This window comes from Mustela putorius, unplaced genomic scaffold (assembly GCF_011764305.1).
Source record: "Mustela putorius furo isolate JIRA1106 unplaced genomic scaffold, ASM1176430v1.1 tig00003949_pilon_pilon_pilon, whole genome shotgun sequence".
NCBI classification, from domain to species: Eukaryota; Metazoa; Chordata; class Mammalia; order Carnivora; family Mustelidae; genus Mustela; species Mustela putorius.
The window spans coordinates 4,000,945-4,016,490 of record NW_025422093.1 but is presented as its reverse complement, the minus strand read 5'-3'; the positions used below and the strand labels follow the sequence as shown (position 1 = coordinate 4,016,490).

Below are 15,546 nucleotides of genomic sequence, written 5' to 3'. Positions count from 1 at the left end.
AATACATAAATAAAATATTAAAAAGGAAAATTATGTGAAATAATTATTTGGGGTAAGAGTAGCCTAGCATTGTCAGATCAACATCAGCTAAAGACCAACTTTCATGGTCTTCAGAAATTAAGCAAAGAATGTCTGAAGTGCCCTCTCCAAATTGCACCTTTTGTCCTCTCAGGAATGCTACTTACCAGATTTTGTGTATCATAGGAAGTGAGAGGTGAAGTATTATTGTTAAGGAAACAGAAAACAAATAAAAAGCAGAAGTAACTGAAGTATGTGCTGCTTATTTGTTCCTCTCCTTCTTCAATGGCTCTTGGAACTTGAAGTGATCGCGCAGTCTTGCCATGCATCTGAGCCACAGACCACACGCTCTCTGAGAGAAAGGGGGCCTAGCGAGGGCTGTGTGAGAGAACTAAGATTTACAAAGCACCTTCCATGGGCCTGGCACTGTGCTGAGAGGGAAGGGACAGAACAGTGACTGAGATCCAGCCTTCAAGGAACTGAAAGTTCAGACAAGGGACCCGAAAATTACACTCTTTCTGTGGTAAGCGGGATGAGACCTTCCGCGTATGAATTCCCCCGTTCGAAGTAGAACTTCCTTTTGTTTGTCCTAAGTGTGTGCCCGCTCAAGTTTCGAGAGAGCTCTCTTACCCTCGCAAGTTAAGGATGGAGTCTTTTTTTTTTTTTTTTTATCCATGTAATTCACTAACTTTTGTATCTTTTTAACATTTACCTTTTTCAGACCGAGAATACGGAATCTTCTTATATGTTTAAATATGAAAATAAGCAATAGCTGCTGTTTATAACCCTCAAGTGTGCTACATGGGTTTTCACCAACTAGATATAAATCTGAAGATGGATGTTATTTGCTTTCAGAGGCTGTTATCCGAAGGGAGAGAAGACGAAACTGGCTGTGCAGGTTCAGGGTTACCCCTTGGCTAAAAACCTGCAGGCACAGATTTCAGATGTAGATCAAGGACCTGAAACCTCTGGTGCTTAGCCTCTTACTCTGGAACAGACTCAAGAAAGAACATCCTGACCCTTAGGGAGATCTGTATGCTTTCCTGACAATGGGATGGATCTACTTACTTGCTAATATGCCTTCTTTATTTCTAATCATGGAGACTGTTTAGCTCTCTGAGCTTTCTGTTACTTCATTTTTACCATGACATGTGTTCTTTGTTTAGCTTCATTTTCTCTCACAGGGCTTTGGTTTGAAATAGCTCAGGAAGGGGATTTCATGTCTTGTAGCTATCTAATTTAGAATCGCCTTTCATTTCTCACAGTAATTTTAGCATAATATGTTAATCAAAGTTGTCTTATTTGTTTCCTCTTCTTATTTCTCTGTTTTCACATGACTTTGTTCTTTTTTGTCTATCTCTTGCACAAAGAGCCAAATAAAAATCCCACAAAAAAAACATATAATTTGGACCAATTAAAATAACAAAAATGTTAGGACAATATGGTATTTATTTCTAAGCTTTCTGTACTAAAAATAATAATGCCTCAGATTTATGTTGCAACTCAAGGCACTGTTGCAGTCATTTATCTTCCTATTATTCTCCGGAGGGAGAAATGTTTATTACAATCCTAATTTCATACATGGAGGATAAGTGATTTGTCTGGAGTTTCAAAGTTATTGAGAGCAGAGGTAAGACAAAGGCCTCTGAGTTTCTTGATTCTCACTCTAGTATTCTTTGTAGTAGATTTTGTTGTCATTAGCGTAAGAATATGCTTTTATGACATAATAATAGACTTGTAAAAGAAACATTGGTTATGGATTATGTTTTGTTTTATGCATAAGTTTTATGTAGGTTTTCTTTAACAGTTTCAAAAGGACTTTGGCTTTAAGTTAGTTTAGAAAATTGCAGATGGTGGGGCACCTGGGTGTCTCAGTCATTAAGCATCTGCTTTTGGCTCAGGTGATGGTCCCAGGGTCCTGGGATCAAGCCCGGCATCATGCTCCTTGCTCAGCGGGAAGCCTGCTTCTTTCTCTTCCACTCCCTCTGCTTGTGTTCCTTCTCTCGATATGTCTCCCTCTGTCAAATAAATAAACAAAATCTTTTAAAAAAATTTTAAAAAAGAAAGAAAATTGCAGAAGACATGAAATTCTGTGCAGTGTTGGGTTTGGTATGATGACTGGCCCCCCCTTGGCAGAGGTACCAAATATCTCTGGGGTTTTGTCCTTCACACTTCTTTTTAGATTATTGAAATACTCACATGGAGTAAACCAAAGCTTATATGTAGCTTCCCAAGAGGGCTGATGACTGTTTTTAAAATCAAGGGCTTATATGGAAAGTTTGAACAGAGCATGTCCTAGGGCATTCACATTATACTAGAAGCATGGAAAAAGATGGTCCAAAAACTTCCCTACTCATCACTCTGTCCTACCCCAGGGCCTGTGGATTTCAGTCTTCACTCCTTTGGGATAAGAGGGCTACCGCTACTAATGAAAATAAATGCTATCTGGTAAGGATGATGGGTAAAAATAAAAGTTAAGATTTTTGTATTAATATGCCACCTTAAATTTCATCTCCTACATGGGCTTTTAGTTTGAGGAGTTTGGATAGGGAGGCAATCTATGTTGAGAGGCCAGAAGCACTGTGAACTCACTGAGTATCTGGGAGTGTAGAAGGCCAAGCTAGACGTGGAGTAAACCACCATCATTCCCCCGTTGGTCCCTCCTGCAGTATTCACAGAAGGTCAAACGGTTTGTGAAATGGCACCAACAGAAGCTACCAGGACGAGTTCAAGCAAAACGTCTTTTAACCTATCAGAAGTTAATAGATTGTAACATTTAATTTTGAAGCAAATATAGTCTATTAGTTTTTGTCATCATGGTGTGTAAGGACATTAAATAGCTAATAATGAAATGGGAGACTGTAGAATACATAACAAAAAACAGTGCTTTGACCAGACAGATATTTGTAAATAAACCTTGGTAAAAAAGAGTCCCATTCCTGCCACCTCCCAGTGCAGCTTCTGCTCCATCTAAAAAATAGATCAGTTTGATTCATTTTCATTCAGATATTTGGGGGATGTCCACTTTGCACTGGAATACCGGGGCTTCAGACATGGGAAGCCACAGCTGCTGCGCAAACCTAGATGTGAATCCCAGGTGTCATAAAGCAGATTATAACTGGGGAGATCACGGGCAACCTCTCCCAGAGAGAGATGCAACATATAGGGGTAGCGTTCCTTTGGTTTTCTTTAATTTATAAAGAAAATATTACAGTGTTGGCTATGTTTGCAGTATACATTGAAAAGAAAAAAAGAAAAAACATATGTTAGACTAATTAGTATGAGAAAAGATGCTCAACATTATTATTATTTTATTAGCCATCAGAAAAATGTAAATTTAAATAACCAGATCTTACTTCTCAAATGCTAAAATGGCTGAAATCATAAAGACCGAGGGACATCTAGGTGGATCAGTCAGTTAAGGGTACATTTCTTGATCTCAGCTCAGGTCTTGATCTCAGGGTCATGAGTTCAAGGCCCAAATTGGGTTCCACACTGGTCATGGAGCCTACCTAAAATAAATAAATAAATAAATAAAAATTAAAAAGTAGGGACGCCTGAGCAGCTCAGTTGGTTAAGTGGCTGCCTTCCGCTCAGGTTGTGATCCCAGGGTCCTGGGATCAAGTCCGGCTTTGGGCTCCCTGCTCAGCAGAGTGCCTGCTTCTTTCTCTCCCTCTGCCTGCTCTTCTGCCTACTTGTGATCTCTCTCTCTCTCTGAAATATATAAAAAATCTTAAAAAAAAAAAAAACACACTAACGAAGTTAGATGCAAAAGAGCATATACCGTATGATTCCATTTCTCTGAAGAGACAAGTGCAGTCAAAACTAATCTATAATGGTAAAAAGTAGATCAGTGGTTTCTTGGGACTGGCTGTGGGGGGTTTGAGGAAATTGACTGCAAAAGAGCACAAGGGAATTTCCTGAGATGATGGAAATATTGTATATTTTGACTAGGGTGAGGGTATGTGGTTATACCTGTGTCAAAAATCATCAGCCTATACACAGAAAATGGTATATATTATATAAAAATTATACTTCAATCAAGTTGATTTAAAATGTTTTCATTATGATTTAGCACTAAAGTTATTTTTAACAAGATCATTTTTTTAAAGATTTTATTTATTTATTTGAGAGAGAGCACATGAGAGGGGGGAGGGGTCCAAGGGAGAAGCAGGCTCCCTGCTAAGCAGGGAGCCCCATGAGGGTCTCCATGCGGGGCTCCATCCCAGGACTCCAGGATCATGACCTGAGCTGAAAACAATCGCTTAACCAACTGAGCCACCCAGGCACCCTCATAAGATAATTTTTTCATAGAGCATCCAAATTAGTCTCAACATGGTGCCCAGCAGTGACATAGGGAACATTTTTATAGTTTACTGAAAAGTAGGGTGCTGATATTGGGGACGCTCTTCTAGCAATTGCTATGAGGTGATTCTTTTTCAGTAAGGCATGGGTTAAGCATTATGTTTCTAGATTCAGCCTATCAGGATTTGAACCTAGCTCACCAGCTGCTGGCTGAGTCACCTTGGGAAAGTTACTTAATTTCTTGAAGTGTCACTTTTCTTATGTATAAAATAGGAATAACAGTGGTCTCCATGTTGTAATGTGTGCAGAGATTAAATAAGACAGCTTATGTAAAGAGCCTAGGATACAGGAAATGCTTCGTAACTATTAGTTATTATTTCTGGTTTCACCCCTCACAGGAACTTGGAGATCCGGAGAAGAGAGAACACTGTCTGTGGAGATACAAATCTGTTTTTTCCCTGGTTTTTGTTTTTCTTTCATAATGTACGTAAGACTCTCATGAAAGGAATATTGTTTATTCCCAGGAAAAGGAAGGAGACTAGGGACATTGGGCTTAAAAGGAGAGACTGAACTAACAGAAGGCACAAGGCTGAGTTTTGCAGCATTCTGTTTGTCCTCATGGTTCTGAGAAGCAGATGAATTTAATGGCAGGCAGCTGCTCTCCAGCCATTCACCCTGCTCACCACAGCAGGTAATTCGGGACCACATTAGGCACAGGTAAAAATAAAGCCCCACCAAATGTTACCTCATGCCCACATTTAAAATCACAAATCAAGGATCTGTGAATCATCTGGCATTCTGGTATCAGGTTCTAGCATTATATTTAACCTCAAACTATCCAATACTTAAGATCCATTAACACAATCAATAGAGAATGGGGTGTATCTGAAGACAGGTTTGCGGATGTTAAGTTTAAAAATGCGTCTGAGGAGTGCGGTCTTCCTCTGCTTGTCTTATCTGCTTTTTGTTCAGGCATTTACAAGTTCTGTTCAGATTCTTGAAGTGAAAGTAAGTGTATTTTTCAATTTTTTTCTGTGGAAAAGAAGGATAATAGTGAAAACATTCTGGAAGATTCATTTATTTAGAATATTTTCCCAGTAGCTCAGTGTGTGTGTGTGTGTGTGTTTATCAGACATTTTTATGGAATTATAAGGTCCTGGAAACCTTGCTTTCAAAATTCCTTAGAGACTTATGTTATCCCTAACCCCCTCCCAATTTGTAAGTATATTGTGGGCCACCCCTCACCACCCCGGGTGTAGCTTTTTCTGCCTATGGGTCCTGTCCCTGTGCTTTAACAAAAACCACCTTTTTGCACCAAACAAACAACCCCCCCAAAAAAACCAAAAAAACCCCTCTGGGATATGAAAACTATCTGATTATTTTCTTTGCTTTGAAAAATCTGAGTCCTCAATTCTTGAAGTCTTAAAATGAATGCATAATTACCTTATAAGCCATCGTGCACATTAGTTTGCAAAGGAGAAAAGCTAGGGACCTAGCTTTGCTTAAATGGAATGAACTTTCACAATTAAATCCTTTTTGGGGTGTGTGCTTCCTGAATCCCCAAGATGGCTGTGTTCCCAAGGCGATGTGGAAAGGCAGAGGGGGTGTTGCAACACATCACCCATGAGAATGCAAATGTAAGTCTGAATATAAAATTAAAGACATCTGTAGGAATAGTGAAAATGTGTGACTTAACATCTAGTGTCCCAAACCAAGTGAAATACCCAGGGCTTGGCAAACTGATATCTATATCATTAGTTAAGTGATCATGTGAAGGAGAAGGCCTGAGCTAGTCCAGATTAACCACCATGAGAAACTGATTAAGTTTGTCCCATTTTATCCCTTATTTAAGAAAAGATTTTTCACATAAAAATATCCAGTTGGTTGACTGCTTCAAACAATGTATATAAGTTGAGTTCTTGTTGAGTATGATGTGATGGGTAGAACCTATAAGAAGTTTGAGTCATTTGAATGTTATCAGTAGAAAAACACTAAACAAAATAACTGAATGTTAGTGAAAAAACACTAGAATGAGGTCTTGAGATACATTAAGCAGAAGATTTTACCGATAATTTTAGTTCTGCTGCTAATGTTCATGATCAAATCATGGTATTGTTTGCTCCTCTTGAAAATAAGGGGGAGAGGGTTGGACTTGATAGTCTTAAACTCTGTAAGCCCTGTCCAAACATAGATGGAATTTTCAAGATATCCATGTACAAAGAGGTACCTTTCTTTAAAATTCATGACTCTAGGGTAGTATCTCAGCTTTTTCTTTCATCAATGATGTGATACTTAAGATAAATAAAAGATACACAGAATTAAATGGTAGTCACATCATTATATAAACTGCTGGGTAAAGATGGTGGCTTTGATATACACACATCATTTCAGTCCCTCATGAACTCCCACTTAAGCTACACAGAGACGAATTTTTAGTTGAGGGCGTAAACTTACAACAAAAAGGAGAGTATGACTGTCTCCGCAAACTGAACAGTGAGAATCTACCTACAAATCACGCATAATAGATACTTCCTAGTTGGTCTCTTCTTTTTGTGACCAGGCTTAGTTTGTATTTTGTTTCCCAGCCAAGGGGAATCCATAGCAACAGCATTTGAGAAGCTTAAAAATAGATGTGTGAGTGGGAAAGCCAAATCCTAAACTGATATTGGAAAAAGATGAGAACCAGTTAGGTTTATACCACACAGTCCTGAAAAACCTCAACATCGGTAGTACCAGGCTAGGGGTAGGGTGGGGAGTGAGAGGGACGGGAGGGGGGTTTGAGTGAGGGGAAGCAGGGGATTACCTGAAGAAGACTGATTGGTAAAAAGCACTCAGATCCCAAGGCCCCTCACTGCCACCCCAGCAGAGAACAAGAGACAAGTAAAGAACCAGGGACAGAGATTCCAAAATCTGAATTTAAATAAATAAATAAATAAATAAATAAATAAATAAATAAATAACAGAGAGGAAATGGAGAAGAGAGAATCATCAACAAGAATGCTTCCCAGAATCAAAAGGCATGGGCTTTCCAAACTGAAAGGTCCCAAAGCATTCTCAGCACAGCGGATTGAAAGAGATTCAAACTAAGAAACAGCAACACTGGAAGCTAGAAGACCATGGGAGAATGCCTTCAAAATTCTGAAGGAAATGACTTCTAAGCTAGAATTTTATTATTATTTTTTTAAAAGATTTTGTTTATCTATATGACAGACAGAGATCACAAATAGAGAGGCAGGCAGAGAGAGAGGAGGAAGCAGGCTCTCAGCAGAGCAGAGAGCCCAATGTGGGGCTCGATCCCAGGACCCTGGGATCATGACCTGAGCCAAAGGCAGAGTAAGCTAGAATTTCATATCCAGCCAAGCTATTAATAGAGTATCAAGGCAAGACATTTTCAGACTCAAAACATTTATCTCCCCAAAATAATTTCTAAGAAAGCTGTGGGGTGATATGTTCCACCAAAATAAAGGAACAAATGAAGAAAGAGGAAGACATAGGATGTAAAAAACAGGATACACAACTCAGGGAAAAGATGAAGGGACTCCCCAAAATGATGAAGAAGGGAGTTCCCCAAGTGACAACTGTACATCATGGTCCAGATTGGCACAGTGTGACTCAGAGGCCTGTATGTCATCACCTTTTTGACCTAAAAATGGCTGGGTGAGTCTGGCTCTATGCTCATCTGTACTTTGCTTTCTTGGGTCATGTGCAGATAAAACTCCATTTCTTCTCTTCCTGCATGGGCCATGTGAGGACACTTGTTCCCCCTGTATATGCATTCTAGTTGGACCTGCTCCTGAGAGCTAAATGCTAATCAAGGTGAGATCAGAAGCAGCAAATACAGACCATATTCCTGCCTGATGTCCTGTATCTAGCCTGCCCTGCCAAGTGTCCCAACTAGGTGAGCCCAGTGTTTCTTAGGACTCACTCCTGGCCTAGCCTGCTATCTCCCCAAAGGGTTTTGGTAAAATCAATGAAATAAAGCCAGACTAAGAGCCAGAATCACACTGTAAACATCCTTCTGTAAATTCCTCTTTTCCATTTAATATGTCATTTTAATGAAATTTATCCATGTTGATATATATGGCTCTAATTAATTCATTTTCACAGCCTATATTCTATTGCTTGACTATACTATAATTTATTAATCTGTTCTATTGTCGTTTGGACTTTTAGGTCGTTTGCTATTTTGTTATTACAAACAATGCTTGTATGAATATTTTTGTACTTGTCTTTGAGGGAATGTGTTAAAGGATTTCTCTTTGGTATTTGCTTAGAGATTTGCTGGATTGTGGCATTTGTGTGTGACTTAACATATATTTCCAAAACTTTCTAAGTAATTTTTTACCAAGTTTTGCTCCCACCAGCAATGTATAAAATTTCTGGTGCTTTACATTCTCACCAATACTTGGTCTTGGCAGACTTATTGAAGCTTGCTAATTAAATGTGTATAAAATGTTTTCTCATTATGGTTTTCATTTTCATGTGACCAGGGAGGTTAAACATCTTTTCAAGTTCATTGGCCAATTTGGATTCCTATTCTATGACTTGCCTATTCACATCTTTTGCACATTTTTCTGTTTAAATATTCATCTTTTTCCCTTGGATTTGTGGAAGTAATTTATATATTCTGGATAATAATCCTTTGTTGATTACAGGTATTCTAAATATCTTTACCCAGAGTGTGGCCTACCTCTTCACTTTGATTACAGTATCTTGCTTTTGGTAAACTTAAAAAAATTAAAATGTAAGAGATACAGGTAGAGTACACAAATCTTTAAAGATAATAGTTCAATAAATTTTAACAAACAAATATACCATATGAATATATATACATATATATTATTTATTTATTTTTTTAAAATATTTTTTATTTATTTTTCAGAGAGAGAGAGGGAGCACAAGCAAGGGAACAGCAGGCAGAGGGTGAACAGACTCCCTGCTGAGCAAGGAGCCTGATGCAGGACTCCATCCCAGGACCCTGGGATCATGACCTGAACCAAAGGCAGACACGTAATGGACTGAGCCATCCAGGCATCCCTTTGATGCATTTTTAGAATGTGGTTGAATTAACGAATATTTTCCTTTATGGTTTGTGTTTTGTGATTTGTTTAAGAAATCTTTCCCCATCCCAATGTCATAAACACATTTTCTTATTTTTCTTCTAAACTTTATAAAGTTTTTTTTTTTTTTTTTTTTTTTTTTTTTTTTTTTTTTAAAGATTTTATTTATTTATCAGAGAGAGAGGGGGAGAAAGCAAGCACAGGCAGACAGAGTGGCAGGCAGAGGCAGAGGGAGAAGCAGGCTCCCTGCCGAGCAAGGAGCCTGATGTGGGACTCGATCCCAGGACGCTGGGATCATGACCTGAGCCGAAGGCAGCTGCTTAACCAACTGAGCCACCCAGGCGTCCCTAAACTTTATAAAGTTTTATTTATTTATTTATTTTACATTTCACAGACCTGGAATGTGTGTGGCGGGGGTGGGGGAGAGAGAGAGAAAGAGAAAGAGAGTGAGTGTACAGTTTGAAGCAGTGACCTAGGTTTTGTTTTGTTCTGCTTTGTTTCCATATGGGTAACCATTTGTTCAAGCAGTTTTGATTGATTGGCCGTTGTTACTCTCTACAAATCCACCACTTTTGTGCATCAAGATTCCATTTGTGTGTGAACCTAATTTTGAGGTACCCCACTGTGTTCCACATCGTGTTCACTGCTTAGCTTTCCACCAATACCCATTATCTTAATTACTATAAATTTACTGTTAGATTTAATATTGAGCAGAGCAAAAACTGCCCCATGTTTTGTACCATAAGCTCCCTGATGGGCACTGAAGTACGAAAGTGCTCAGATGATTCTGCAAACCCAGGCTGGTGAGGAAGAAACTGAACCAGACAGACTTGAGGTCACAAGGGTGTGGCCTTGTATCTGGATCTTTGATTTGAGGCAAGTCAAGCTTCTGTCTGGGCCTCAGCTTTTCCATCTTAAAAATATGTGAATTCTACTGGCTCCATGAGGTTCCTCTCCATCCTTCTGACTCCATCAGAACTGTCTTTCCAGATTTCCAAGAACCAATCCCCTGTGCCCCATAAAGAGCGATATGTGGTGGTATTCACCGCCAGGAAAGAATGACTCCAAGCTCTTGAGTTTTGCTCTTGTGTCTGAAGACTAAACTAGACTATCATTTTTTTCCCTTCCTTTTAAAATCTTTTCGGATCTTGTCAATCTAAGCTCAGAAGAGAACAACTATCATCGATTTCTCATAAATGGCTCATCTATTTCATTTTGTCTAAAAAAACTTGGTCTCATTGGGACTGTAAAAATACCTCTTCCTCTTTCAGAATGGATTATTTTTGAGTAATGATACAAATGAAAATCAGTGCGTGGCTTTATCTTGGTTATTTTGAACTAGAACCACCAGAAGAAATATTCCTGCCCTTATAAAGCAAATTAGTTCTATAGTGACACGCTGTAATGAGTGTTCTTTAAGATCTACATTCATTTGTTTACATTTACAAGATAAATACTTGTTGGTGGGAGGATGTAATTATTCTTGGTACTGAAACCTTAAAATTTTTAAAATGAGAATTCATTTTGGACTTCCTTCAAAATATGATTTGTTAGAAAATAATACTGGTAGTATGGCAAGACAGGTATCAAGTCAGGATTATCTGAGTTGGAAGGGATCTAACAGAGCCAGTCAAAGATGAATGTTTTAAGGTAAGAAAAGTAAGGTTCAGACAAAAGAGGGACTTGTCCAAATAGTCAGCTTAGGGGAACCGTTTTGCTCCAGAAAACTCTTCAAGGTGAATTGAGATTTATCTACGTGCTTTTCTCAAATTGTTTAATTACAATGTTGTTCATACATTCAAGGGCAAATGAGGTACACTGAAAGAGGTTAAGAATTTCGTACCCAAAGGAAAGAACTCCTCACATCGGAGAAAAGTAGTTAAGTAGCAAGAACAGGAGCGAGACTAGCTCTCCCCAGCAATCAGACGGCACCCTCTAACATGCTTATGTACCAGGTGTATAAGATACAACCTTTTAAAATCAAGTATTTTTCATCACCTGCATATTGAAAGTGGGTATTGAAGTGGCTTGTTCAGATAAATTCGGTATGTTATATCCTCGAAGTCATAAGTTCTGAATATGGGACTATATTCCACTAACTGAGAAAAGGATAAAATCATGAGCTTCGAGGAGCTACACTGGTCCGTAACGGGCTACAGTTATGTAATGTCTTTAAAACTAAAACATTGGGAAATAACCCAAACTCTACCTCCGACCAGCTGTGTGGTTTGTTATTTTTGTGGAGAAAGCTTCCAAAGGGATGTGAATCTGGTATCTTTGGGGGAAAGATTCTGTGCTTCTGAGCTCCACTGCCGGGGAATGGCCTCATTTATCATTTTGCGTCTTCTGCACTAGGCCCTCGACAGAGCACTTGAACACAGTCATTTTGGAATCGCTGGTGGGAGGATGGAGTGGTAGAATACAAATAGCTCCATCTCCTCGGACAGCTTGCTCTACTTCCACGAGCTTCTGTTTCCTCATCTAAAAACAAGGGAGAGTCTGGCATGTAACAGACCATGAATAAAAGGTATCATTTTTCCTTACCCTTATTTTTTAAAGCCCATGTGTGCCACGACACTTTAAGACAAATGGGCTTTTGTTCTTTTAGAATGACATAAAAATGAGATATGCATGCCTTTATTCACTGTATTATACTGTGTCTTACAATTAGTGAAACAGTACACATGATGTGTGCTGAAGCGGATTTACCACGAAGCTGATGAAGCCACAAACACTGGCTGTTGCTGGGGGTGGCGGAATCTTCTTAGTGGGGAAGGGAAGGTAGACTGTGCTTGGAAACATCACTCTGTGTGTTTTTGTTAAGTCACCTCAAGAGATCTCCAAAGAAAGGGACTAGAATCTCAAAAGCTTCAGTAATTTGTTTGATAGGTTTTCTATTCTAAATAAATATTCCCTTTTATACCTAATATTATATTTGCAATTTTGTGTCCTTTAAACACCCTCCCCCAAATTAAATGACTTTAGACTCCACAAAATCTGGATTTGCCCTTGAATGTATGAACAACATTGTAATTAAACAATTTGAGAAAAGCACGTAGATAAATCTCAATTCACCTTGAAGAGTTTTCTGGAGCAAAACGGTTCCCCTAAGCTGACTATTTGGACAAGTCCCTCTTTTGTCTGAACCTTACTTTTCTTACCTTAAAACATTCATCTTTGACTGGCTCTGTTAGATCCCTTCCAACTCAGATAATCCTGACTTGATACCTGTCTTGCCATACTTGGCGATGAAATAAAAGTATTAGAACTCTGAAACAGCCTATGATTAAAAAATTGTTTTTATAGAAGATTGATGTATGAAAATGTTGATGCCGGCATTATTCTTAGTGGTAGAGTTCTGGAAGTTACCTAGGGAGCCATGCACGGAGAATAGGTAAGTAACTTGGATAACATGATTACCATGGACTATCACTCAACTATTACAAGCACTAAACTAGATATACTTACTGCATGCAAATCAATCCTAAAAATATCGCATAAAGTAAATACATATATGTATGCATATATATATGTGTTCATATATGAACAATCACCTCTACAGAATAATACCAGTTACATAAATTACAAACATTTATTTTTAACACAAAATAACAGTATGTGTTTTACAAAGATAAGTGGATATTAACGAAGTGGATAACTGGATATTACAAAGATAGGTGTATACATACGTTACATACATCAGGTGCCACAGTCCAGGCTGGTATTGGGCATGGTGATGAAGAAGGAAGGGGTGTGATGGTAGAAAGAGGAACCTTGTGTGGACCAGTGATTCCAGGGTACTATGAAAGAAAAGTCCTGATTAACTCAACCCTGAGCACATACACAATTCGGTAATAGTCACTTGCTTACGAAAGACTAGGGACTTGTAAGAATCGACACTATACTTTCTCTGACTGAGAAAGTATGAAACGTAAATTTCAATTAGCAAACACAGGCAGTAAAAAGTGTCTCGTATAACTTCAAAATTACTGATAAAATGAGGAAAGGTGAATTTAAAGAAACAGCCAGAATTTATACATTAGACTCAGGTCCTCAATTCACATGTGTGAATGTGGGTTAGGTTTGGGTCTTGAAAAACTTACAGGAAATCCATATGTGATAATAATGAAAGGTTAAATATTCTCAGCATTGGACACTCACCAACTTCATTGTTTCTGTCGTTTTTCCTTTTTTCAGCCAGATTATTTTTGGCTCTACTTTCTCTGGCTTGCTTCTATGGCCAGTCCTGGGCTTCCTCTTCCTTTGGCTGCTGTCTTGGCATGAACATTATTGATATTTCTTTTAAAGAAGTAAATAGTTCTTGCTTTGGCCACACACAATGTAAACTCTCTCCCTTTTCCCACTTGCCTCTCTCTGGTGCACACACACATGCACACACAGAGCTACTCCTAAGACACTGAATATAGCCAACTCTACAATTAGTGACCTAAGAGTGATATTTAATCGCAGGGTAAAAGAGGTGGTATAAATATGATAAAATGAACAAAAACATTCCAGAGAATTCCAAGAAGCCTTTTGTTCCCCAAAGAAAGATAATCAGGGACCAAAATTTCTTATTCTTTATCATATTCTCCATTCCCACAGCCCAAATCTAAGTATTTAAAAGACATTACTATACATGATTTAATATTTTACCCAAGAAAAATCTTTTGATGATCATAAATCCCATTCCCAGATAGAGCTTGCATCCCCCAACTTTTTTTGTGACCACAACTTAATGATTTCTCTTTTTTGTCCACAGGTTTTTGCCTTGGTGTTTAAAGGTTTTGCAGAGTAAGTAAATTTCAATGCAGAAGCTCAAGGTAATGATAGTTGCTTAGAATGGAAGGAATTTGAGCTATAACATTCCTATTTTACTTATCTCTCATTAGTTGGGAATGAGGACCTTCAGGTTAATGAACATCCCAGATACCTCAAGTTTTTATTTTGAAAGGCCAAATATGATTATTACAATGCTATGGTATTAGTAATATTTGTACATAACTTTGAAAGAAAAATATTTTACACTGAATTTTTCACTTCTTGGGTTTCTTGTTCAGAATGTATGCATTATCTTCTCTGGATTTGTCACCAGTGGTCATCATGAATAGTGAAGAGTAGTTAGGAAGCTTGCTTTCTGACAGTGGCAGGTGCAACACTGTGGTGTGGTGGTTGAGCGAAGGGGCCCAGGGGCTAGGCTGCCTGGGTTGAATCCTGGTTCTGCTGATAATGAACTGTATGGCCTTGGGCAAGTTATTCAACTTCTTTGTACTTTATGGGGTTATTATAAAAGCTAAGTGAGGTGATATTTGCAGGACACTTAGAATAGTACTTGTCACATAGCACTATTTCTGTGTAGGTTACATGAAAATCAGTGTTTCAGCAAGTGCTACTGAGGTGAAAGTGAATGAGCTTGGACTGCTGTGGGACTCATTGTAAGTTATGTTTGCATTTATTTATTTGAGAGAGTGAGAAGAGAGAGAGCAGGGAAGAAGAGAGGGGGGAAGTGGGAGAACCAGAAGCAGACTCCCTGCTGAGCAGGGCCTGAGGCTGGGCTCCATCCCAGGACTCTGAAATCATGACCTGAGCTGAAGGCAGATACTTAACTGACTGAGCTACCCAGGCGCCCCTATGTTGGCATTTTATAGTTTTTCTGCCTCCTCTCTTTCTGGTGGTTGCCAGTTGAGTCCATTTCTAGTACCTAGTCTCACTCTCTTATTAAGCGAGTGTTGCTAATTTGTGGTGGCCTGGGAAATGAAGACATCAACTAGACATCAACTAACTAGACATCAACTAACTAGACTTTCATCTAAAATTAAGTTGAGGGGTGCCTAGGAGGCTTAGTTGTTAAGTGGCTGCCTTTGGCTCAGGTCATGAATCCAGGGTCTTGGGATCGAGTCTTGCATCGGGCTCCCTGCTCAGCAGGAAGCCTGCTTCTTCCTCTCCCACTCCCCATGCTTGTGTTAACCTCTCTCACTGTGTCTATGTCAAATAAATAAATAAAATCTTTTAAAAAATAAAATTAAATTAAGTTGAATAGTTTAAAGATCTTTCTTACGAATCATGCGTACAGTCTTTAGTTCTTGGATGAAGAAGCAGCTACCTAATTTACTCAGAAATGGCCTTTTTTTCCTCCTCTTCCAAATACCTATTATGTTCTGAA

The 15,546-nt window shown here is 38.7% G+C and overlaps 1 long non-coding RNA gene across 2 annotated transcripts; it reads left to right on the top strand.

Moving 5' to 3' along the window:
• Nucleotides 1–265: 265 nt before the first annotated feature.
• LOC106007155 lies at nucleotides 266–9,245 on the top strand. Of its 2 annotated transcripts, XR_006603652.1 has the most exons (4): nucleotides 266–541; nucleotides 2,394–2,466; nucleotides 4,722–4,806; nucleotides 9,206–9,245. It is a non-coding gene; the product is annotated as an uncharacterized LOC106007155 (long non-coding RNA). The 2 variants fall into 2 exon arrangements; XR_001181723.2 differs by lacking the exon at nucleotides 9,206–9,245 and having other exon boundaries at nucleotides 4,722–7,486.
• The last annotated feature ends 6,301 nt before the right edge of the window (nucleotides 9,246–15,546 follow it).